This window comes from Mus musculus, chromosome 18 (assembly GCF_000001635.26).
Source record: "Mus musculus strain C57BL/6J chromosome 18, GRCm38.p6 C57BL/6J".
In the NCBI taxonomy this organism is placed as follows: Eukaryota; Metazoa; Chordata; class Mammalia; order Rodentia; family Muridae; genus Mus; species Mus musculus.
Window position 1 is genome coordinate 80,571,114 of NC_000084.6, and position 25,254 is coordinate 80,596,367.

Sequence of the window (25,254 nt, forward strand, 5' to 3'; positions counted from 1 at the left end):
TATGCTGACTCTGAGGAGACACTTCCCAGACGATTTCACCTCAGGTGCTGGTCTCTTCTTGATCACTGCAGATTTCTCAGCTCTAGCTGAGCAGCATAGAGTATCTCAGTGAAGCAAAGGTTTCACATTGGTAGTTCTGGTATCCTGTTAATCACAGCTGATTCTTCAGCCCCAGCTAATTAGAGTCACAGAATCTTAATTCTAAACAACGAAGGAAGACCTGCTGTGGACAAGCAGCTCCTACCCGGGACTCTGCTCAGCCCAAACTCCCGTGGTGAGAAGGGGAGAACTGCCCCACTGCCACCTTCTACCCCAATTTCAATTGAGGTCACCTGCCTCAAGCACTCCCCTTGTGCGGGAGACTAAGGCAGGCCAGGCTACTGCCAGCATCACCATCGAGGAAGACAGATGCTGAAGAAGAAGTTCCCAGAGGGAAGAGATGAGCAGAGCTGTGTATAACGGCAGGGATGGGATTTGCTGATCCCCAGTACACTGAGAATATAAAAGCCATCAGATGTGGGCTGGGGATTCCCATATGTGGACTTTGTCGGTAGCAATGACCTTACCACATGGAACCCCAGTTTAGTGTGGGATCAGCACATTTAGGCCCTGTTAGTGCAGCAGGTGTTAGTCAGCATGCACACACAGCAAACATTCTCCATCTGAAAAGCCACATGGAGCAGGCCAGCCTTACAAAGGGGACAAACAGAGGGGCAGAATTGTATTTTATTTTACTTTCATCTTACATTTGACTTTCTTTGTAGTTCCAAGGACAGCACAGTCCACTGTAAATAATTTGGAAAACATAGTACAGATTTAAAGAGAATTCTGGACCCGCCATAGCTCAGGCATAAGCCTTTCAGTCCCCTCGGTGGTAGCATTACCTCCCCTTCCAGTCTCCAGCCACAGTAAAGGATGAGTTTGGGGGACATGTATGACTTCGTAGGAGGCAAATGTGGGTTCTGCATCCCAGGCCAGAGAGTGGGAAGGGATAAGGTCAGGTAGGTGCCACCTGTGTGCTCATCACTGGGCCTGGAGAGGCAGGGCTGAGTGGGCTGATGATTGGACACCAGGCCCAGAGGAAAATGATGGCAGAGCATCCCCCTTCCTCCGCAGTGGGGTCATTCGAACAGGGAAGATGCAGATTCCTGTGAGAAAGAAAGCAGGAGAGGCAGAGACCAGCCAGAGGCTGGTGTCGGCACTGCCCACCGCTTCCAGGTTGCCGACGACAGAGAATTTCGCAAACTGCAGGTCGCAACCCATTAGCCAGTTGTGAAATCAAATTAATGAGTCGTAGTTAGAAGTTTAAAGTCACGGGGTGGGATGGAACAAAATCATCTCTTTCTGTCATAACAGGACGACCGATTTCCATCAGGAATCGCTCATCAGAGGGTGTTGTTTATGGGGTTTGTTTCACTTCTGCGTGTATGTGCTGGTCGGGCTGGACTTGGCTAAAAAAGGGTTGGAAAGCCACCGTGTAGGGGAAGGAGAGACTCAAAGGTGTGTGTGTGTGTGTGTGGCAGAAGCTGGCATTATCTGGGGTGAAAAGATGAGAAGGGGGGAGGGGGAGGCCAAGAGTATGGCTGGGCTCTGGCAGCCCCTAGGGTCTTGCCAACCCCGGTGGTGGAGATGGTAATCAAATGTCACTGCCGTCCTTTCATAGCTCTTGGTGCAGTTTCCTTTGAGTCCCAGATGACAGTGTCAAAAAAGCAATAAAATAAGTCCCTTCAAAAATAAAAAGTCAGGCAGGTTCGAGAGGCAAGAAGATGAGCCCAGCCTGCCGCTAGGACCATCTGAGGTGGCTCTTAACTTCCCCCCGTGTCCCCTTAGCTGGTGTGCCCATGAGATGCTGTGCTAACAGTGTGGGAGAAGCCAGTGAGTCGCCTGATGAGATCTGAGAAGATTTCCCCTTCCTTCTGTCTCCAATGGATAAGCCACTGCAAACTCAGAAACAGGCAGACGGCTTCTGCATCTGCCCTGGCCGGTGCTCAGGTCAGCTGTTGTATAACATGGGCAGGAGGACGCTCTCCCAGCCCACACGGTGGGACAATCTGTTCTCAGAGACAAGAGTCAAGTAAATGGGAGTCGCGGAAACTTGCTGGAAGCAATATATTTTCAGGGTAAAGCAGAGGCACAGGGCAGGGACATTGCTGTAGGCCTGAGTTTCCTGGGGCTGAGTAAAAGCTGTGTCTTTGTATGTGCAAAGATTTTGTAAATAAAGCTGGGTGGATGGATATAAACTTTTTTTCTGAAGTAATCATCTATTTTTAAGGAAAGGGCTGAATTTTCACAAACATTCTCAGGTAGATTAAAATAAAACCCAGGGGGCTTGCTTTGAGACTCCCCCCCCCCCATGATGAAAAATATCTCTGACAGACAGTTCCTGGAAGGAGGCAGGAGACGGGTGTGTGGCATCAGGGACCCTCCTAAGAGATGGTGCAGCATGGTGGGGCTCACTGCTGGGGGTCGAGCAGATGGTATGAATGCAAGCACGGCTGTGGGTTACAACAGATATCAGGACACTGTGAGGGACACTGGCTGGCCAGGATGTTTGAGACTGAGACCTTCTCCAGGTCTCAGTATGAGTCTCTGAACTCCCACCCTGATGATTTCCAGCTCCCGGAGTGATGACAGAGACGGCGAGGAACGAGTCTTCCAGGCCTGATTATTTGGCTTGATGGGAGGGACCCTCACCTACCTTCCCGCTTAATCTCCTCAGGCTCATCCTGTCTCATTTCTCATACGCTGTCTCCTTCGTGTTTCTTTGAAGTAAATCCTACACGAATTCTATTCACAAATGTGACAAACATGTTGGCTGGCATTCGTCTCTGAAAAAAAAATGAGCATAATTAAAGTACATGAAAATTCTGTCTCCATGTACAAATCTAATAATGATGTACATATGTGTTCATGTTCGTATACACGTATGTGAGCATGCATGTCTGTGTGTGTTTATGTCTGTCTGTCTGTGTGTGTCTCTGTATTTCTGTGTCTGTGTGTGTGTTTATGTGTGTCTGTCTGTGTGTGTCTCTGTATTTCTGTGTCTGTGTGTATGTTTATGTGTGTCTCTGTGTGTGTGTGTGAGAGAGAGAGAGAAAGAGAGAGAGGGGTAAAAAGATAACATCAGGTATCTTTTTCAACTACTCTTCACCTTAGTGTTTAAAATGAAATCTGCTTTATTACATTAAATAATTAATATATGCAAAGATATAAGCAACATTTTCTTCCAGATGTTTCGATCATTTACAGTAAGCATAGAACCAAAATCATAGTGTCCAGGTGGATACTTTCAGTGTTTGGTAGGTAGGGTGTGTTGCTCTTTCTCTTGTGTTTATAATTTGTGAATTTTAAAGACCTACTTCAAGAATCACGCCAAGGTTAGGCAAAGAGGCTCCATTAAGTCTCCACTGTACAGCAGGCAGGCCAGCTACTAAGCAAAGCACGTTGTCTGTCTGCACAGACCCAAATCCTCGGAGTCTCGTGAGGCTATTGGGAAGGAACCAGTCATCTTGGGTGATGCAAACGTCAGAGGCACCCAAAAGAAGACTAGAGGAAGATGTTAGTCTTTGTAAACAGCAGTTGGTTGTGAAGTTACCTCAGGTGCATCTTTTAAACCAGTGCTGGAAAAAGAGAGAAAAAGACCCAAGTCTCTCCTTACCACTTAAACAGCATATCTTAATTAACTGCAAAATGTTTTCCAAATCTTTGAGAATATAGGTTCAGAGCTTAGTGAACCCTGGCAGAAAAAACACAAACAAAAACAAAAACTAAGCTGTCACCATTTTGATAAAAAATGATCCCAACAGGTGTAATGTCCCATGTGGTAGGAAGATGGGGCCTTCAGTGATAACCAGGAAGTTAGGGATAGGCATTGTGTCCGGTTTCAGCCAAGAGCCCCTGAACCAGGCCTGGGGAAGTAATGATTCCTCAAGCTTAGTTTCTCTATAGTGTTGCTCCCTTCAGAAGTGGGTCCAATCTTTTCCCCAACTCCTCAATGATGGTCGGCAGATGTGCACATCTGTTTTGAGATGTTTGGCTGATTCCACCTCCCTGGGTGCAGTCTAAGTTGGAGACACAGTCACTCAGCAGCTGACTGTGTTGGGAAGACCCATGCTAGAGGAAGGCGAGGAGTCGTGTTTTGTGCTGTTAAGGGCAATAGTGGCTGAGATGGTAGCAGAAGGGTTCACAGTCAAGTTCAGCTTGTAAGATAGCTCCACAGATGGCTGGCATACAGGGCACAGCTGAGCTGCAACAAGGCCCAGTCCAAGGCTGGAGCTGGTGGCCCCTATGTCCCTGCAACTGTCTTCTACCTTCTGTTTTTGAAATAGGGTCCCACTGGTCCTGGAGATGGCTGATTGAGCTGGAGGCACTGGGGTGTAAGCCCCAGGGACCCTATTGTAAACCACTCCCTCTCAGTTCTGGGATTGCAGGTATATACTGCTACACCTTGGCTTTTTATGGGGGTGATGGGGGCTGAACTTACAGTGTCATGTTTGAATAAGCACTTTATTGATGGAGCCATGTCCCCAGCCCATTCTAACAATGATTTCCTGACCTGAAATCTCATCTCTCACTCTTGGAGCACAGGCCGAGTGGGTTACCACAGCAGCAGGGGAGCAGAACTCGGGTGTGAGGCCCAAGATGATCTGGGAGAAAAAGAGACCTCAGGGGACACGAGTGACCTACGTGACCCTGAGGACAGCTTTGGGACAATCAGCTTTGGGAGACAGGGTAGTGAGTCAGATGGCTTTGGGGTGAACTGAAAGAGACAGGGCAGTGACTGAAATTCAACTGAGAAATTTCCTTCCTGTGATGGCTCGCTTTATGTCAACATGACACAGGCTGTTATCACTGGGAGGAAGGAGCCTCGATTAAGAAGATGCCTCTGTAAGACTGCTCTAGGCAACTGCATAGGGTTAGAGGCTCTCAGCCTTCCTAATGTCTCAACGCTTTGACACAGTTCCTCATATTGTGGTGACCCCGAGCCATTAAAATTGTTCTCATTGCTACTTCAAAACTGCAATTTTGCTACTGTTATAAAACATAATGTAAATTTCTGTGTTTTCTGATGGTCTCAGGTGACCCCCGTGAAAGGGTCGTTTGACTCCCAAAGGGGTTGTGAACCACAGGCTGGAAGTCACTGCTATAGAGCATTTTCCTAATTCGTAATTATGGGGAAGCGTCCAGGTCATTGTAGGTAGGCCTCCCCCTGGGCTCGTGGTCCTGGGTTCTATAAGAAAGAAAGCTGAGCAAGCCATGAAGACCAAACCAGTAAGCAACCTCATGACCTTGTTATCAGCTCCTGTCTACAGGTTCCTGCCCTTTTGAATTCCAGCCTCAACTTCCTTCGATGATGGACAGTGTTGTGGAAGTATAAGCCAAATTATCCCTGTCCTCTCCGAGTTGCATTGGTCATGGTGATTTATCACAGCAATGACAACCTTAACTAAGACACTTGCTGTCAGCCAAAGCAGCTCTAAGTGTAAGGAGACTATGTGGTGAGTTAAGACACAATGTTCTTGAAATTGCAAGTGCGGGCCGTGAGCATGCCTTTGGGAGACAGGGTATAGTAGCTGTTGTGTGGCCTGAGCTTAGTTGCCTGGTACCTTCTCAGTGGATCTAGATCCCAAAGCCCCGTCTTCCATTTGCCTGCCTCCACCAATGGGCCTCTTCCCATGCTTCCTCCACAGGTGAGAGTGCCTTGGCTCACCATCATGCCTGGTGGGACATGGTTTCCAGTCTCCTCATCATTGTGGCACAGCTTCTGGGTGAGTAATGGTCACCAGTAAGTCCTGGTTGTCACGTTTCTGTGAATCTGTCTGGCAAACACTGCTTTCACTGCACGATCACATTCCAGAGCCAAACACTAGTGGGCAAACACTAAGCACTGGGGCATCACCATGAGTCCCTGCAGCTTGGCAAATGATGTTATTTCCTGCTCTTTTGGACACAAAGGCTTGGAGCAGCTGGGGACCCTGGTGTGAGAATTTTTTGCTCCACAGACTAATTCCCAAGTTGTGATGTCTTGCTGCAGTATTCAGCCATTCCACACATGCAAGGCACCAGTGTCCCCCGTACTTTCTTCTTCATATATAAACCAGTGACAATGATAGCTGCATCTGTGGGGTCACCAGAAAAGAACAGAGCTTCCATGGTACACAAAGCTCTCAGATTCTCACCACATTCAGGCCTGAAACGTTGCCAGAAGCAGCTATCTGAGCTACCATCTTAGGCCACGACTTCCACTCACCACAGTGAACTGGGAACGGGGTGAGCTGTGTCTGTGTCTACAGGTTTGGGCAAGGTGAGAGGCCAAGATGAGCTCCCAACACAGGCTGTGTTCTAATTCTGCTGCCCTGCTTGGCAGGCGGGGAGGCCATCTGCCTGTCACTGGCCTCGAAGACAGACAGTCAAGTGCAATGGGGTGGGCCCTTTCCTCTCCCAGCCTCACTGTGGCAGAGAGAGAGAGAGAGAGAGAGAGAGAGAGAGAGAGAGAGAGAGAGGTGTTTGCAACTCCTTTGGTGGAATCACTCCTCGAGTCTCATCTTAAAATAGATCCTTAATTTCACAGACAATTAGGAACGTCTGTGGAGCTCCATCAGCCCCCGCCCAGCGCCTTACACCCAGGAGCAGGAGGCTTTCTGGTAATCTCCGCCCAGGGTCACAGGCACAGCCTGATGTCTCCCATGGGCAGAAGCACAGAGCTCCTGGGCCCTGTTGAGCCAAGTACTGTGGTACAGCAAAGAGGAGCTGGCCTGGCTCCCCGCTCTGCCTCCTCCAGTAGCCCAACCATTACTGTCATGCTTCAGGCTGGCGCACAGCTGACCATATTCCCTAAGCATCCCCTAACAGTGCTATTTCATGTCCCTTTCTATCCATGTCTTTAAGTTGTCTACAAGTAAAAGAGGGTATGCTGCGGGGGGGGGGGGGGGTGGTGGTGGTTAGGAAGCACCTAAGAGTGTAGATCAGAGCTCAGCAGTGGGGTTAGAAGCTGAGCTCAGCAGGCTGTGGGTGGTATGGACACAGTAGGGTATGGCCAGGGTATGATGAAGTCAGTGAGAGATGGGGTCAGAGTTGGGTGGGGTCAGGTATGCACACAGGGAGGTAGGGTCATTTCGATATTGCTGCAGTGATCAGACAGATCACCAATAGGTGTCTGTGGAGGGGACAACTGTGGTGGATGGTATGGGTCCTGAAATAGGCTGGAGGTCACGCTACCCTGTCAGATGTCACGGGATGAACTGGAATGGTGGCTCTTGGGGATGGAAGTGGCCGTGGTGGAGAGAGAGAGAGAGAAAGAGAGAGAGAGAGAGCAACTTACAGCACTGCCCCTGTTAACTTGATGCCCTCAGACCTTATGCAGAATCCTGTTCCTTTCAGGCTGCATAAACCCCTGTCTCTCTCATGGTTCTTGTTCATCTTGTGTTGCTATAATAAAATGTTTTGGGCATGATAGGCACGTTTAGCCTTTTGTTTTGGAGGTCCAAGTACAGCAGAAGTTGGGCTCCTGGGAAGAGTTTGTGTTGGTGCTATGTGGGAGAGGGGAGCATGTGAGAGGAAGAGATATCACATGGCAAAGGGGTGGTATCCAGGGAGCAGGTAGGGGCTGGACTCACAGTCAAACATTCTTGTGAGGCTTCACTCACTTCATAGATTAAACCAACCTTCTCTGTGGTCTTGAGTCCAAGGACTCATACTTAAGGCTCCAAGCCTGGTCATGGCTACTCCCCTGTGTTGGTGCCCACAGAACCATAGAATGTGATGTGACCTGGGAGAGCACTGGGGCCAGAAGACAAGGACAATGGGACTAGACCTGGGCTGCACGTGTTTGCCATGGCGTGTAGGCAGCTAAAAGGCATGTTTGTTTATTTAGGGTAAAGACTTATTCTATCCAGCTTTCTGCCTGTTCTTACTTCCCATGTGGGGTCGTCCCAGCAGTCTCCTTGGCTGGGAGACATGAGGGGACATAGAGCACACCAGCCCCGGTATGGCTCGGTGGTGTCTTTGAGGGAAGGTGGCCTCAGAGCTATGTGTACAGCTCATACCTCATCATATCAGATCATCACTGCTTCCTGATAAGTCCAGGTTAAGTCTTTTCTTCCCAGTTCTTTGTGAAAATGTAGGCAAGACCTCCTAGACTGCCAGGGGCCTCCTGTCAGACCCAGCTTATGTTCCAGAGCACATCTGCCCCTGTCCTTATAAGCCACACTACTCACTCCCTTGACACACAGTCAGCATCTCCCTCCATGCCTAGCATCTCGGTCAACCTATGTGTTTATGGACCAGATAACCCATTTCCTCAGTTCCCTTGAGAAGAAAAAAAAATGATGGAACGTGATAAAAGCCTGAGGTGAAAGAGTAGAAAGTTCGGTGGAACACTATGAACGCTCAAGAGACACATCTAGGGTGTAAAGTCTGGCAGAGAACTAAACCCTTCCGGACGGTAAACTCTGTGGGAAGGGACATGAGGATTCCCAGGGGTCAGCGGTGGGCAAAAAACCCCGTGGAGCCCACAGCCTGGCCTTTGAGGACAGCAGCAAGATTCACCTCTCAGGCCAATGGGAACCTAGTGGCGAGGCCAGGAAACTGCCTGCCTGCTCAGTAGTTAGCAGTTGCTGCTGAGATGCTGAAGCTGTGTGAAGACAGCGGCGCAGGAGGCAGTGCTCAGTGCCTCGCTGCCCAACACACGAGAAAAAGTTCAAAGGCTACCATAGCAAATTAACAGCGAGAGTGTGTGTCCCCTACAGGAATGGGTGGAGCTTCCTCCAAAAAGAGAGATCCATGATTAAGGAGAGGATCCTATGAAGATGACTTCACTTGCAGGAGAAATACTGGAAGGGTCTGTGTAGAGGGTCAGGGACTCAGAAGTAGCCTCTGAGGCTGCACAGTGTGGTGCTGAGCAGGACCAGGCCTGTCTGTGGCTGTGGCTGTGGTGTTGGGTGAGGGTCCCGCAGCATCTGGGGATGGGTCCCATCTTTGTCCACTACAGCTTCCAGCCCCACCTCTGCTTTTACCGTTGTCTGAGTGGCAGGTGTCAGTACCAGGAACTCCTACCCCATCCTCCTGTACATTACTCGCTTCGGAAAGGGTAGACGACAGTCCCAGAGGTCATAAGTGCTACAAGATAATCTGGCCCAGTGAAGAACATGGAGCCAAGGGCAAAGCTCTTCACCGAGAGAGTAGCTCTCAGACTTACCTATGAACAAAAGAAGTGATGGAGGAAGGGTGTCCCGGAAAATGACTCCTGGTGTCTCTCCTGCAAGTTGACAGTGCCATGTCTCCCTCTAGGAAGTGGGGTTTAGGGAAATGCTGGTATGGCACCTCAGAATCATTGTTCCCTTGGTCAGAACTGCAGAAGCCCAACAAGATGCCAAGGTCTGAAGCCAGCAGCATGGTGGCTGCTAGCACCAGGTGAGGGAGGCTGGGAGCGAGCTGGGTGATGACATATGAGCACTCAGAGTTTGAGCCGCCCGCCAAGCCATGCGGGATTCCTTGCCCACAGACTGGGGTGAAGCTGCTGGCCATGTCTGGTGCTCAGTTTGGGGTAACACAGTGGTGACAGCTCACATGTGTGGGTGGGAGGGTTCCCCCGCCTGCTTCCAGAGCCACACCCAGACACCAGCCTTGACCACATGCTCAGCGAAGACGCCGGTAACCGAGAAGCAAGCTTTTGTGTGACCGCTTTTGTCTACTCACCAGGGACAGGAGACATAAACATTATAAAAGAAAGGACTCTTCCAACAAAACGTAAACGAAAAAAAAATGGTTTTCGCACAACTGTGAGTTGATCAGAAAATATGCTAACACTTAGCAGCATGCCTTTGGAATGCCATTCGAATCAAGGTCATGGTTTATTTCTTAGTGTACTGCTGGATGCTCAAATACTTTTAGTCAACATTCTAGGAAGAGCTAAGGCATGGATGCATCTTTATCCCACATATGAGGCAGTCTCTACACTTGTGAGCAGCCTCTTTATCTTTGGGTGAAGGCCTGGGATCTTACTGGGTTTAGAAGGCACTGGATGCGAGCAGCCCTGAACTTTTGCATGGCCAAGAGCAAAGAGAAGGTGACGCCTCTGCCCAGCAAGACAGTGGCCACTCAGGCTCCTCAGCTAAGGGCAGGTTTAGCCCAGGAAGCACATACAGTATAGCAGGAAACTTTAGCATCTAAAGTCCCTACCCATCATGTCTGGGGCCACATCACCTGCTCATGCTAAAACAGGCCTGTAGGGGGCGCACCTGGGGCTCCCCACCAACCTCCTATACTTTCAGCTTCTAGGAGGTAATTTTTAACTATCCTGACTCCTGGACCAGCCCTTTGTGATCAGCCACTTTTGTCACTAACTGTGTTCTCTGCAGAGTCGCAGGCTCCTCAGTCACCTCTCTCCAGCCCTCTCTTTTGCATGGTTCTGGATTGAAGGGACAGTCCTTCTGCTGGTTGACCCAGGAGAAACTCATGGTGTGAAACCTGTTCAGTGACCATGTCTCCTACCAAGAGCTGAACAGTCCTAGCACGGTGGGAGAGAGCAAGAACTTCTAATCTGGACTTCTTCCTTCTGCCTGCACAGACCTCTTCTCTGTGAGATGCTTGAACAAATCCTTAAACAGGAAGTGAATTTCACTGAGAGACATTTTATTGACAGGCAGCTATTGAGATTCTAAAATCTTTGAGGGGCCCACCATAGCTCTAGTTTTTGGCTTCACTTGAGCCCTCCTATCAGCCACAAGGCCCCTCCTAAGCTGTGGACTAAGCAGGGCAGTAAGTTGGCTTTATTTCTTTCTCTTTTGGCAACAAAACCAATAAAAGGATGGAGGAGAGAAGGAAGAGGAAGAAGAGAAAAAGGAGGAGGAGGAGGAGGAGATGATCAACTGCCCTACAATGGTCATGCCAGAAACCATGGTGGCTGAATGAGATTCCATTGTGAAGCTGCCCCAAGTGTAAAAGTGTCCCTCAAAACCCCAGCAGTGACAGCAGGGGTTAAATTCAGGGTCTGCTTTCATGGACCCGTGTCAACTTCTAAAAAGTGCTTTCCACCCACTGCTTAGCATTTAGTAAGACATACAAGGTAAGGTGTGGCTGAAACACCATTTTAATACCCCCAGGTGGGTCTGAAGGAATTCCACAGAGGGTTCAGCTAGCTGCTTCTGTTGTGTTTCTGGCTTGTGTAGAGATTTCTCCGACATTTTAGCCCTTGCATGGGGGAGCTGCTGAGGTCAGTCCAATCATCTTGTGTTTGCAAAGTGCCTGGATAAAGTTCTATGTGGCCACACATCCCTTCTGGACCTAGGTCAGCACCTTCCCAAGTTCCTAAGCCAGACAGTAGATGCCTGAGTCTGATTCGCCACCGTTGAGGAAGGAGCAGGCCTTGATGTGTTTTCAGCCCCAAGCCTCAGTGGAGATGCTCCTGCCTGTAAGTCCCAACTTCATCATTAATCCGCAGGTGACCGGTGCTCTAAGTTAGAATAGGGACATTGGTGGAATCTGGAGACTCATCCATTTGAGTCAGGGAACGATGGTCTCTGGAAACACCTGCAGCAGCACCCACTAACTCTAGGTGAGGAGATGTGATTTTAGGCTGGCTACATGTCGTGTCCCCTGAGCCCTTGCTCCTGTCAATGTGAAGTTCATGACCAGACTCCTCCTCAGCCCACGAGCGTCAGGCAGAATGGCATCTTACCTAGCATCTTCCATGTTACCATCCAGAGGACCAGTGGTGGCTCCCAAGGTGCTCAGGAACATCCAGGCTCTGTGGGGAGCGTCACCACTGCCCGTCAGAGGTGTTCTCGTGACTAAGGCGTGGTCTGGAAAGCCTGCCTGCTGTGGTCAGAGGAGCTTGGCTCCATGCTTTTAGAGTCTGGCTGACCCCCTAGAGAGCAACACACACGTGGACATGGCCGGATGCTCCTAGTTTTGAGTAGAGTGCAATGCTGAAGGGACAGAGAGCAGTGTAAGGTGGACTTGAAGCATGAACTCCTTGCTCAGGACAGAGCTCAGGCACATCAACTCTTCTAGTAAAAACCGGTGAGAATGAAGTGTCACCATCAGGGCAGGACACCTAGCTCACCAGAGTTTGCTGGGCTCCCTTGTCACAGTAGGTGCTCATCTGTGAATGGGCTATCACCTGCCATCTTTTTCCCCCCCAAAGCTGTTACTGATACACACCCACTTTATTCCTCTACTTATCCATCCAATGCTTAATAGTTCTGGGCTAGCTGTTTTCCTAGACACGCTACCTTTAACACAGAAGGCCAGGATCGGTTTGATCCACTGGGATTTTGGGCCTCCTGGAAATCTGGATCAGGCCAGGCTGGCCCTGGGAGGCTTGGCTTTCTCATGACTGGGTGGGGTAACACGTAGGTGAGTCAGAAGTGGTCTCGTGTGAATCACCTGAGCCACGCCCAGGGATGGCGCTGGTCTCTGTAGCTGAAGGTGTCTCCCTAGGTGTGATCCGTTGAAACTCGGCCCCACCAAGCATAGGCGTGAGGTTTGGCACCAGTTTGCCCAATTTTCAGCTCCTAAGACAAAAGACTCAATGGCCTTTGGCAATATTTACAGTCTCCGGCATCTCTCCATTCCCAGGGTGTGGCTGAGATTCAGGCACAGTGGCTCCCTCTGGTAGGCTTGAGACAGTCTCAAGAGCAGCTGGTGCCTGGAGTGCTCTGACTGATCTCCACAGAGTCTCCTGACTACTCTGACCCTGTGTCTTCCACCCTGAAGAACCAAACCCTTGTTAGTACAGGGAGGGAGACTCCCACATATCTACTCCAGACCTAGAATCCAGGAAGACAGGTACTTCATTCTCTACCGAGCAGAGATGGCTGGTAGGGCCGCCTGCCCTGTAAACTGATGTACTTCCCACATGGGAGAACCAGGTGGTCAGGACCTGTGTCTGTTGAACCACACCTTGCAGGGCAATCAGTTAGAAGATGAACTTGAATTTTTGCCCTGCCGAGGAAGTAACACGGGGGAGAAAGTGACCCTTTAGTTATAGGCTGGATCTCATGAGACCTGTTCAGCTCTAGTAATGAATTCAGAGTTCCTTCTGACCCTGCCACTGCAGGTGACACCATAGGGCCACGGTTCCAACAAACCCCAGCTCTGTGTGTGTCAATTCTGATCCAGGTCAGGGCAAAACTCTATGGGTACTCCACAGAGTCAGGTAATTTGTGAATCAGCCAGTGAGAGGAAACTCAGCCAGCGTCCCTCTCTGCCATTCTGTAGAGAAGTTACAATAATTGATGTCTCTTAAATTAAGTGAGGACAATTTAGTGTGCATGTATGTGCATGTGTGGTAGACAGAGGGCAACCTTGGTTCTTTCACTTTGTAGACCAGGCTGGCCTCAAACTCAGAAATCTGCCTGCCTCTGCCTCCCGAGTGCTGGGATTAAAGGTGTGTGCCACCACGCCCGGCTGGCAACCTTGGTTCTTGTTCCTTGGGTGTCCACCACTTTATTTTATGAGACAGGATTCTCCACGTGTCCCAAAGCTTGCTGATTCGGCTGGGCTGGCTAACCAGCCTCCCAGAGCTCTGCCTGTCTCTGCCTCCCCAGTGCTGCTAGATCGCAGGCTCACGCCACCACACTTGGCTGCTTTCTTTAGTCGATTCTGAGGAAGGAACTCGGGTCCGCATGTTCACGTGACAAGCAGGGAACTGAGTGCCCCAGTGAGGATTGTTTTTTAAGAGAGATCAGTCTATAGATGAACTTGTATTTGATTATTTTCTACATAGATGGGACTTGGGAGATGGCTCAGTGGGTAAAAGCACTCGTCACACAAATGTGAGAGGCAGAGCGCATGTAAAGTCAGATGAAGTGAATAGCTGTGACGTTAGTCCTTCTGCAGTGAGGTGCTGTTGTAGACATGGGAGAACCCGGGAAGGCTTGGGATCCAGCTTGCCTGGGATGCACAGAGACAAACAAGAGGCACTGTCTTTAAGCAAAGAGGAAGAGGAGCACCAATACCTGAGATTTTCCTACACCGTGACACATACCCACACATACCCCTAGCCACACATACCCACACACCCCTAGCCACACATACCCACACACTCCGACCCATACATATCTGCTGTGCACACATAGCCTAAAACAAAGTCTAAGTCAGTTCCCTCTGAATTAGTATGTCATTAAAAAGAATACTAATGTTTTCTGTCTTGAGGTCAAGAAGGTGAGGGAGGAAGTAGGTGGGCAGGAGGGGGTAGCTGAGGCCGCAAGTCTGCAGACTGTCAGTGGCAGAGGCTACTGCATGCATGCTTTCAACGTTGAGGTCGTTGCAGAGGATGGTGGTCTAGGGTCTAGAGAGAGTCAGTGGAAGGTGGGAGCACAGCAGCTCAGGACTTCTGATCACTGGTCACTGACGTATCAGTAAGAGGTAGAGAGGACGCACTTTGCCTCAGAGTCCTGAGAGCATAGCGATCCGGAGGCCCGCAGGTTAGGCAGGCTGTGAGGGTGCCAGGGTCGACATGCACACTTTGCAACACCAACCAAATCATACTGGAGCCCAGTTCTAGAGAATCAGGGCCCAAGCCACACGCTCTGGCGCAGTTAGGTTCCCCAAATGCACGTGAAGGCATGCTCTGAGACCCAGCCCAGCTTTGATGCTCAGGGCTCAGACTCCCCAGGAGCAGTGAGATCCATAGCTGCGTGAGGGTCACTCCTTCCTGTGTTCTGCAGTGTCCTCCACTCCCTGCCCTGTGGACCGTTCCTTTCATCCAGCCTGTGCACCGCTGTGGAGGGCCACCTCAGGCATCCATTTCCCGGGTCCTGCTGAGTGCCCATCACAGAATCGGAACAGGCGACTCGATCAAAACTCCTCAGTGCCCACACCTCATCGGGACATTCTGTGCGCTTATTTTCCTTTACTCTGACGCCATTGCCTGGTCACCTCTGCCCCCATCCCCACCGCCCCAGGCAAATCAACACAAGAACTCAAAGCTCCGTGGAGCTCCTTAGATATGATGTGCGGGTTGCTCAGCAGCCTCTCACGTAGCCTGCTCTTAAAGGAGGCTCAGTGGAGATCTAGCCTCCAGGCTGCAGCTCCTACGATGTTTGAAGGGGGGGGGGGGGACAGGAAGGAGCTATTCTCTAATCCACTGAGAACATGGTGACATCATAGCCAGTAAGAGCGAGGCTAAGACTGGCTCTGTCCTTCTCACCTCTTCCTAATCCAACAGGTGGGACCACCATTTGGTGAGATAGGCTCAGATCAAGCGAGAGCTCAGAGCACCGGAAACATCACAGAAGGGCCACCCTTGGGGCAAGCTTGCCCTTCTGCTGCGGTAAACGTCACTCAAGAACACAGCTGAGAAATGTTGAGTGTGCAGGACAGGAGCTCTGTGTGGACTGCTCTTGGTACTTTTGTCTTCGGTGATTTTAATTCTGAAGCAACCATTCTGCTTAAAAGAAAGAGGGCAGGAGAGGGAGACCTTCCAAGGAAGGGATATGGCCACTTTCCTACCCAGGCCAGGCTCCTTCACTATGGAACAGAACAAGAAGCTGGCTGGCTGCCTAGGTGTACTTTGGAGATACCTGGTGAGCCTGCTCAGTTGGGTTCTGAGTGGCATCTACGGCTGGGTCTCTGGTTTGCTGTGGCCTGCCAACTGGTCCCAGATATGGGTCTCTCAGTGTGCCACTAGAGACGCTGTTGGAGGTCATAGTCAACCCTTACACAGAGACCATGGGAGAAGCTAATTCTGCACACACATGGCCGCCAACCCCTGAGGATCTCTGTGATCTCTCATCACAGAGGCTCACAGTTGCCATGGAGACCCAAGAGAGCCAGGACACCGAGTCTAGTCTGCAGATAGATGGGGTCTGAAGGAGGAAATGCTCCCTTCTTCCAAGGAAGGTTAGCATCTACTGTTCAGGATCTCAGCCCACCACTCTGCGGAGGGCTGTCTGCCTGTGCTCAGTCTGCTGCTCAGATGTCGATGTCTTCTAGACATCCTCACAGACACACCCAGAATAATAATTTGGCATCAAAGGAGTACCAATCATTGTATATATTTAAGAAGTACAGACTGATGCTGGTTCCTTGGCACACTTCCTTCCGAGAATGGCTGAAGCCAGCTAGCTACCACAGTCAGTAGCTGGGTTCCAAGTTAGGGTTAGGGTGATGACTGGGGTGAGGTGAGATGGGCAAGCCACCAAGAAGGGCCCTGAAAGGATGATTTTTGCGCTTATTAATATTCATTGAAGCTGCACCAGCAGAGCGACAAGGGACTCCTAGGGACTCAGCACTGCTTTGCAGGGGGCAGGAAGTGGACAGTGCATTTCTGCCGAGCTCTGCGATTCCCTGGAGAATCAGCAAGCAGCTAGTCATGAAGGCTGATGGGGACCGCATCCGGGACAGGCACTGCTCCATTTGCAGCAAATGCAGTGATGTCAGCCTCTTTCTCCTCAAAGGCAACTTCTGGAAGATCCCCTCCCTTGTTGGGACTCACTTTCCCCAGCTCTGATGGCAGGCACTGGGATGGGCTAGCTCCAGCTCTGATGGCAGGCACTGGGATGGGCTAGCTCCAGGCATGGCTTCAGGAAGTGCCGAGCAACTCGACATTGGTATGTTACAGCTCTATCAACATGGCCTCACATGAGTCCTCCCTGGACATGTTCTTCATGTTAGAGAAGCAAAGAAGTAACAGTGGGCTTGGAATAAGACTGCTTCAGTATCTGGAGGGAACTTTATGGCTGTCCCTTTCTGAGTGCTGGGGACAGTGGGCAGTGGCTGCCTCAGGCTCCGCAGTGAAGAGAAGGGGCAGTGTGAACCTTGTCTGAGACGGGACAGTCATTTTCTTTTCAATTCTTAAACTGTTGTCACCACACTTGGGTTCAGGGAAGTCCTGGAAACAGAACAATGTTTTCAGTGTAAACACTGGACTCTCAGGACACCAATTTTCTAGGCTTGTATTCGAGACTAAAGTGGGATTTGGCCCCAGGAGGTCGACAGCACAGAACACATCTCAGCACAAGCCTTGGCAGCGAGCGAGGGTAATGTTTGCTTTGCAAACCACAAGTTTAGTACTTAGAAAAAAAATATATTGCTCACCCACCAAGAATAAAAGACTGGAAACAACACACCCTTGTTTCACGAACAAAGCGTGTCCTGAGGTGAGCCAGCGCCTGGTTACAGAGTGCCACCGAAGAGCCTGCTGCAGCCCAGTCTCTGCCCCGTGGGCCTCGGCAGCATGTGGCAGCCAGCACCGCCTCTCCACTCCCCCACCCCCATCTGTCAGCGGGCATGCTTTCATTAAGCCCCTCAATGCCTAGAAAAAAATAATAGTGCAGTATTTGGGTGTTTGCACTGCATGGAGTTCAGCCCTGGGGAAGGTGCTTCAGCTGATGGAGGCTGGGCTCAGGTCAGGTAGTCAGTGACTTTGCAATAGGAGTGTCCATCTTCTCTGAAGATGGGCAAGTGGCCAGAGAGGGGATGAAACAGGACGCAGGATCTACTGATGGAGTAGTCGAACAGGGCAGGCCAGCAACGTAGCTAAACGTTCTGTGTTATCCCCTAAAACACCATGAAACAGAAACCCCTCACGCTCGTCAGAGCCTGAGCAGTGGCGAAGACATAGTGTCTTCCTTGCCGTGCAGTTTGCCCAGGTAAAGGTGTAGACAAGAACTTATTTGTCTTGTTTCTGTTTGGAGGTGCTTTACCTCCAGAGACTTTGATGTTCTTCAGCGAAACGTTTGGGTGAGCATAAGGAGAAGGGGGACTTGGGGCTCAGAGTGGGGTGTTGAGGGGAACCAGTGACACAGTTGTTTGCCCAGAGTAGGAAGAGAAGTCCAAACTGAGTTGAACAAAGGTTTGGGCCCATGATCCTATCCCTTAATTTTCCACCACAGAATCCTCAGTGAAAACCCATCTTTCATTAATGCATTTAGAATTGGGGTTTCCTTTTAGGGCGATACCAAAAAAAAAAAGCTGGATATTAAAGCAATGAGGTATTTTATACACATCTAAGTTTTGAAAAAAACCCAAATGTTGCTAAGGACATGAGGAAACCAGACTCCTCATCGTGGGAGAGCAATTTCCATCCCTCATCAAGTGAAGGGCACACAACTGCCAACCCTCAGACTCTCTGCAACCAGAGGCGAGAGTTACATCCCACACAAGGGAGGGACCCAACAAGATGACAAAGCAAACAGGGTGAGGAATGCTGGTCAGCTGAGATAACAGGTGGGACATGGTGGCCTCACAGGTCTACGGACAGGCAGGCCGGTAATGTTGATCACGTTGGATGTGACAAGTAACATGGTACAGAAAGGACACACCTTGGAGTAGCAACCACCTTGAGAGAAGGAATGACCTCGGGGGTAAAACCCTTGCAGATGATGACCTCTGGTGAACCCAGAGATGAAGCTAAGGAGGTTTGCTTCCTGGTTCTGTATTCCCAGTGGTTTGAAGAGTGTCCATAAAATCCTGGTCCAGGCAAGAGGGTCCCTGTCATAGGCGGATCCACGACAATGAACAGCTCCAAATTAGTGCTGACCATCAAGAACCATCACCCTGAATGGCAAGCACCCTCCGGAAAGCACTAATTTATGCATGGGTATGTGGACTCCAGTGGGTGTGCCTGAGTATTTTACTAAAACCTGAAGCTTGCTGCCTGCTGTTTTGGCTCCACGAGCTGGCCCGAAAGTCTTGGGTCTGCCCGTCTCCACAGGAGTCACAGATATTAGCTGCACCCAGCTTTTTAAGTGAGTACTGATGGTTCCATTCAGGCCTTCAATCTTGCACAGCAAGCATGCACCCGTGGATTCATCTCCCCGGCCACAAAATGTAACACACACACACACACACACACACACACACACTGCACACACACACCACGTGTGTAGTTTAAGACTTTCTTTAGCTTCATGATTCTGCTTCCAAGCAGAGAAGGAAGGACCTCCAGGCTCACAGGGCTGGGCTTTTTTGGAATCAAAGACCCACTGACAACCACCCTTTGCTCAAACACAAAGTTGAGAACTACCACCTATGACCAGGTCACCCTTTCAGGCACCTGGAAGGACTGGCCCAGGCTCCAGCTCCTACTGTGGTCCCTGGGGCCCCCTGGTCACAGCCTGTAAGTGTCTTCTCAAGTCAACATCTCCTGTCTCATCCACAGCCACTCTGAAGCCAGAGGCTCTCACTGGATTGCATCTCATTAGCTTTGTGTTCAAGCCTTTCCTGAGCATTCCCTCTCCCGACGGGGAGGGGCTTGCCCTGCAGGTCATCGAAGATTCCATTGAAAGATAATCCAGGAAGTTTTGGTCCAGAAAGTTTTGGTTAACACATGACCAGGAAACAGACCATCTGGCTGAACGGAGTCTTACAAACTTGTGCCGGGAGTTGTTCCTCAAATGTGTTAGTTAACTCTGATCTCTGGCACAGTCCCTGCACTGCCATCTTGGCGCCCCAGAATGAACACAACCCCAAAGAAGGAGGAGGAATCCTGTGTGTTTGGCTTTGCAATCTCAGCAATGCTCTTCCCACAGCTGTGAGGTATAGCAAAACCACCAGGGATTGACTATGTGTTCTGGTGACGGGAGTGGGAGGAGGCTGGCCCAGAGAAACTCAGGGTCGTCCAGGCATGGGGTGGGACCACATTCGCTTCTCTTGATTTAACTGAAGATGTCCGCCTTTCTTATGTATGGGAGCCCCTGATGTCCACCAGGGAAGCTTACAGCAGACGTGGAGCGACCCCTAGGGCTTGCCCCACAGATTCACCCTTTGCGCTGCTGCGCCATAGAAATTCAGCGGCTCCTCTTTGTCTCCCAGGGATGGTCTTGAGGGAGCTCCCATCGGAGACTACTCAGTACATGCAGCTGTTGGAGGCAGAGTCTCCTGTTGGTACTGAGACTGAACCTTGGAAAGATAGAAACACCTTCTCTTCTTAAAGGCAGAGAGGGGTACAGTTTGGGCCATAGCTAAGAGAAAAGGAATTAGGCAGGGAATGGCTTATGATGTACCACAGCTGGGCTTGAACTGGAGCCAGAGAATAGTCACAGCAGGGGGTGGGGGAGGGTGGCAGGGGGCCTGTTGTCTTGTCCCCACATCCGTCTGGGTGGGATCTCTGGGAGCAGATAGGCACAGTCAACTAAGGAGCCAGGGTCATTCCTCCCACCCTCTCAGGCCCTGGGGAGCTTCTCTGCCCCAATCCAGTCCTAGCCGACCTCTTCCCTGGTCAGGGTTGGCAGAGCTCAGTCAATTTCTGCATGTGGAAGTCCCTCGGGAGAACTCTCACGGTGCCTGACTGAGCTACCCGTCGTGAAACCCAACCAGCTTCAGGAAAGTGGGCATGGCGAGTGCCCAGAGCTGTCATTGTCCGGATGTGGCTTTCATCGGAAAGCAGGTGATGCCTTTGGCTCGGACAGTAGAGTTGATCTACTCCAGCTTTAGTCAAGACCCAGTGGGAGGCAGGTACTGACACCCCAGGTTACACTGTCTTCTCAGGGGCTCACAGTAGTCTGACAAGTTCATCCTTTCACCCCACACCCTATACACAGCCCTCAGAGAAGTACTGTATCCTTGGTGAGGTAAGGGGGCACGGACGTAGCCAAAACACAAAGCCCAAAGACCCTGGTACATCACAGCCCCGACCCTGTCAGCAGGCTCAGCAACTCCAGTTTTGTTTAGTTTCCTTTTTTTTTCTTTTAGTGATTTTTGTTTAGTTTCCTTTCCTTTCTTTATATCTCTTGAGAAATGATCTCAGCAGATAGTCCTGGTTGGCCTAGAACTCACTACGTAAACTAGGTTGGTGTTAAACCTTCAGTAATCCTCCCACCTGTGCCTCCCAAGTGCTGGGATTATAGGCACATGCCACCATGTCTGTCTCCAGACTCTCTGTCCTGGCTGTGTAGAGTTAGAACTCTAACCCTTACAAAAAGTACATTCTTAGTTATTGTAGGTACGGAAATGTGTTAACACACCTCTGATACGACAGTACTTAAGATCTCCTATCTGGCAGCACACCCTGAAATTTGGGGTGCTACAGAGTATGGACCTTGATTCATTCTGCCCCTTTCCTTTCTCAGGGCTACCCATGCTGTCCCTGGTGTCCTATGTCCACATCAGCCAACTTTCCCAGAACGACAAACCTTGATTGCTAGGGTTCTGCTATCCTGGTCTGACCCCAAAGAAGCTACAGGCAGAGGCATCCAAATTGGTGGGATCCCAGACTCTGCTCTGGTTCCACTGAGTAACCTGGGAATCTGTGTCCAAGGGGAATAGCAGGCCATGCGTCACTAACAGCCTGGATGGCAGGGGTGTGCCTCTGTGCCTGATGAAAGGAATATGGCTGAAGGAAACAAGGGACTACCGTGACCAAGAATGAAACTTGGTCCTGACAGCTGTGCCTAACGACACCGAGTGGGACTCAGATCTGCCAAGAAACTATAATCAGCTCATAGAACATACCAATCTATATTCAGCTAGAGAAAGAGAGTGCTTGGACCAGAGTAGCTGCTCCAGGGGTCCCCTGTTTTTACTAGGCTACCTCAAACTCTTGTTTAAGGGTTGACTGAATCTCAACATTAACTATCAAGATGAGCTGCAAGAGCAGTGGAGGGGAGAGAGCATAGAAACATGGACAACACAGTGAATGGAAGAATGGAGGGAAGGGCGGGTGGGTTGGTGGCTGACAGAAGAATGTATGGGGGGGTTGGCGGGATGATAGAAGGATGGATGGGCAGGATGAGAGAAGGATAATGGATAGATGGATAGAAACATGGATGGAGGGATGGGTAGGTGGATGATAGAGGAATGGCTGATGAATGGGCAGATGGATGAAGGATGGAGAGGTGACTTGATGGTGAGCAGATGGAAGTAGGAGTGGATAAACTCATGATTAATAATAAATGGAGGATATATGGATGTGTGGGCAAATGGCTAAAACGATGGGGGAGTTGGGTAGGTAAATGGATTGGTAAGTTGATGGATGGAAAGTAGATGGATTGATGAGTAGTGATGGATGGATGGATGGATGGATGGATGGATGGATGGATGGATGGATAGACGGACATACAGATGGACGTGTTGGACAAATGAATGATTGGTGGTGATGGGTAGATAACCGGATGTGAGGACCTGTTTCCTTTCTGTATTAATATTAGCACAACTAGATAGACCTACAGTATGTACAGACAGATCCTAGTACCCTGCTCACCTGGTGTCACGAATGTCACCTGCTGATTAGAGACTGACTGGCTCATACCTTCTGTGTTTTCCTCACAGGGAGATTTGACAATGGGGTTGGGTAGAGTTCCTTTGACTAGGTCTTTGAAAACAGAATTTGAACTAGAAACAGAACTTGAACAGAAAAGGAACTGTTTTAATCCAGATTAAGTGGAGTCTTAATTAGTGAAAAGTCTGGATTGGGTAGCATTTAAAATTTTTGTTTATTCCTTTCAAGTGCCTGCCATTATGGGAACTAATTGCTAATAGCATATTTTCAAGTCGAGGTCCTGCTGGGTCTACTCCAGTGAATTGGGGGGGGGGGTGTCTCATAATTAGTGGCCTTATTTGCATGCAATGAGTGTTCCTGAAGTCTTTAACCTTGTTCCCATAAGAGTAGCTCTGGCATTCTTGTTTTAAGTGATTAAATTGCTTGGCAAAGCCCTTTCTCAAGAGGAAGCCAAAAGGTAAGCTGTACCTAGCCAAACCATCATTACTGTCCAGGGATTCTAAGTGAAGGGAGATGCCATTAATAAGGCTTCCTGTTATGGTACGTGGAAACGTACAATAGAGAAATGTCCACAAAATTCAGTCATCTTCAATTGGGGTTATAAAACCAAGCAGAGAGATGACTTTCTGGGTGGTCTTAGACCTGCATTCCTGGCTGTACTGGGTCCCAGTCCTGCTGGGTCCCAAGCACTAGCCCCTGAATCAGCTGGATTATGGATAGGCGATGGCTGGAGTGTGCAGGTCTTCTGCAACCTGGGGACAGTTTGAACACTTGAGAAGAAGAGGCCAAAGAGCCTCGGGCAGGCACACTGCGTGCACGTGACCATGGTCACCTGAACTGCGTAGGAGGACTCCTACATCACCTGAACAGAGACGCTTTTGCTTCACTTCTGCTTTGTAAAAACTGTGAAAACCTCTTGGCTCTCACCCAGGATTCCTTTGTTTTTCCTCCAGGTAAAAAGCATATTTGGCAGCGAGAGCTGTTTTCAGCCTGTTTGATGCTCTCCCTTCCGATTAAAACTATACGAGGCCCCAAGGCATATCCAGTGATCACGAGCCGCTCTCTTGGCTAGACACACAGTTTTACTTGAATAGCATTATTGTTACATGACATAAAATGCAGGGGAAGGAAGACTGACTACTGCGCTGACTGAAATTTGGCCTACTAAAGAAGCTTTGGAATATCAAACATCAGAATTTCTGCTCTCAGCCAAGATGAACTAACAAGGAACAGATTTACTCTCCCACCAAAACAACTCGCAACTGGACAAAACATATGAAACATGTGGTAGACATTAGACATCAGGCAATGAAGGACAGGAGTCCCTGAGGGACGGCAAACAAGCAAGGTGAACCCTCAGTTTTTGGCTCAGAGAAGGCTCTGAGCCCTGGTGACGGTGGAAAGCCCAGAGACTGCTAATCTACAGTGAGGAATAAAACTGGGTGTCTTAGGGCAGACACTGCAAGGGAAAGAGCTGAGCAGGCTGTTCCCAGGAGAAGGCCTGGGACCATCCATAATACCTGGTGCATCATGCTCCATCAGTGCAACACCTCATTTGCCCAGAGTAGGAGAGTAAAGAGGTCACCTAGCAATGTCCTGAGAAAAGGTTTGAGTCAACCTAATAAAGTTTTAAAAGAAGGACGACCCCAGCAAATCAGTGACTTTCCAGCGACCTGTGTATCCAACAAAGCTTAGGCCCATTTATGAGCACACAAAATAGATCCTGCACCTAGTATCCACTTGCCTGGATATTCAGAAAGGCATTCAGAAGTGTAGGTGAGCTCAGACCACGATGACCACATTAGCCAGGCAAAGCAAAACAGGTGGAGCCAGGAGGAAGGCTAGCTTAGTCCGTAAGGGCAGCAGATTGTTTTAAGTTCAAGAGGTCAGCATTAAAAACCCAAATCTAACTTGTACCTTTGAAAAGTAGGGTGTCAGCACTGGAAAGAGCAGCAAGGGGGATTAACAGTAGATTTGGTGCTACAAAGAAAAAAAATGAGTGAGGTTGAAGACAGAACACTGGAAAGTGTATCAACCTAGAGCTGGGAACACTGGAAAGTGTATCAACCTACAACTGGGAACACTGGAAACTGTATCAACTTAGAACTGGGAACACTGGAAACTGTATCAACCTAGATCTGGGAACACTGGAAACTGAGATTTCTATGGGCTTAGCATCCCCTGTCACATGTAGAAGGCACAATCTTGCTGCAGACTTCCTGGTTTTCTGGTTCTTCCAATCTTTCTGCCCCTTGTCCTTGGTGTTCTCAAAGTCCTCAGGGTCTGGGTCATGCTGTAGACAATCAATCGGAGCTGAACACTCCACAATCAGTTCTTCTCTGCATTTTGACTAGATGTGGCTTTCTGTGAATGGCAGTTCTTGCCAGCGTGCTGACTTGGAGACATAGGATCAGTATCTTTAAGGAACCTCGAGAAAAGAAGTGAACAGAAAATCTAAACACTTCAGTCTTTGGAGGAAAGAAAAAGACATGGAAGGCATATAGATGAGATCAAAGCGTGCTTATTTTACACAACGTGGTTATATAGAAAATGTTGAGGCTCCCACAGCAAATTGAGGACTAATAGTGAACACAGCGAGGTCAGCATGCAAAAGCCAACCACATTCCGAGGTTCTAATAATCCCTGCGTCTGTGTAAATTGAATATACGTTATCATTTACAGCGAGGCAAATGAAATTAAAGGTAAAACCAGGAGTGCACAAAAAGTTTAAGGTGTAGGCTGGGTGTGGCAGCATATGCCTTTAACCCCTGCATGTGGGAAGCCAGCCGATCTGATCTCTGTGAGTTCAAGGCAAGTCTGCTCTACATCGTGAGATTCAGGACAGCTGGGGCTACATATTGAGAACTCGTTTCAAACAAACAATCAAACGAACAAACATTTTTTTTTAAATGCAGGTGAAAGATTTAACAAAGCCCAATCAAAAATGTGGTGCTGGTCTTGTGGCGATGGTGACAACATGGTGGTCCCAGCCACAGAGTGCCACCGGCAACAGGGTTATACTACTGATATGGCAGTGCTGACAGAGGGTGTCAGTGAGGAGACGCCCAGATCAAGGAGACCGAACAGAT

The 25,254-nt window shown here is 49.5% G+C and overlaps 1 long non-coding RNA gene across 1 annotated transcript in view; it reads right to left on the reverse strand.

The window, feature by feature from the left end:
• Positions 1-708: 708 nt before the first annotated feature.
• Gm41790 (predicted gene, 41790) overlaps positions 709-25,254 on the reverse strand; it is a 33,988-nt gene continuing 9,442 nt past the window's right edge. The window contains exons 3-4 of the long non-coding RNA NR_168126.1: positions 2,699-2,828; positions 709-2,051 (exon numbers count right to left, since the gene is read on the reverse strand). This is a non-coding gene — a long non-coding RNA (predicted gene, 41790). The remainder of the gene's footprint in view (positions 2,052-2,698; positions 2,829-25,254) is intronic.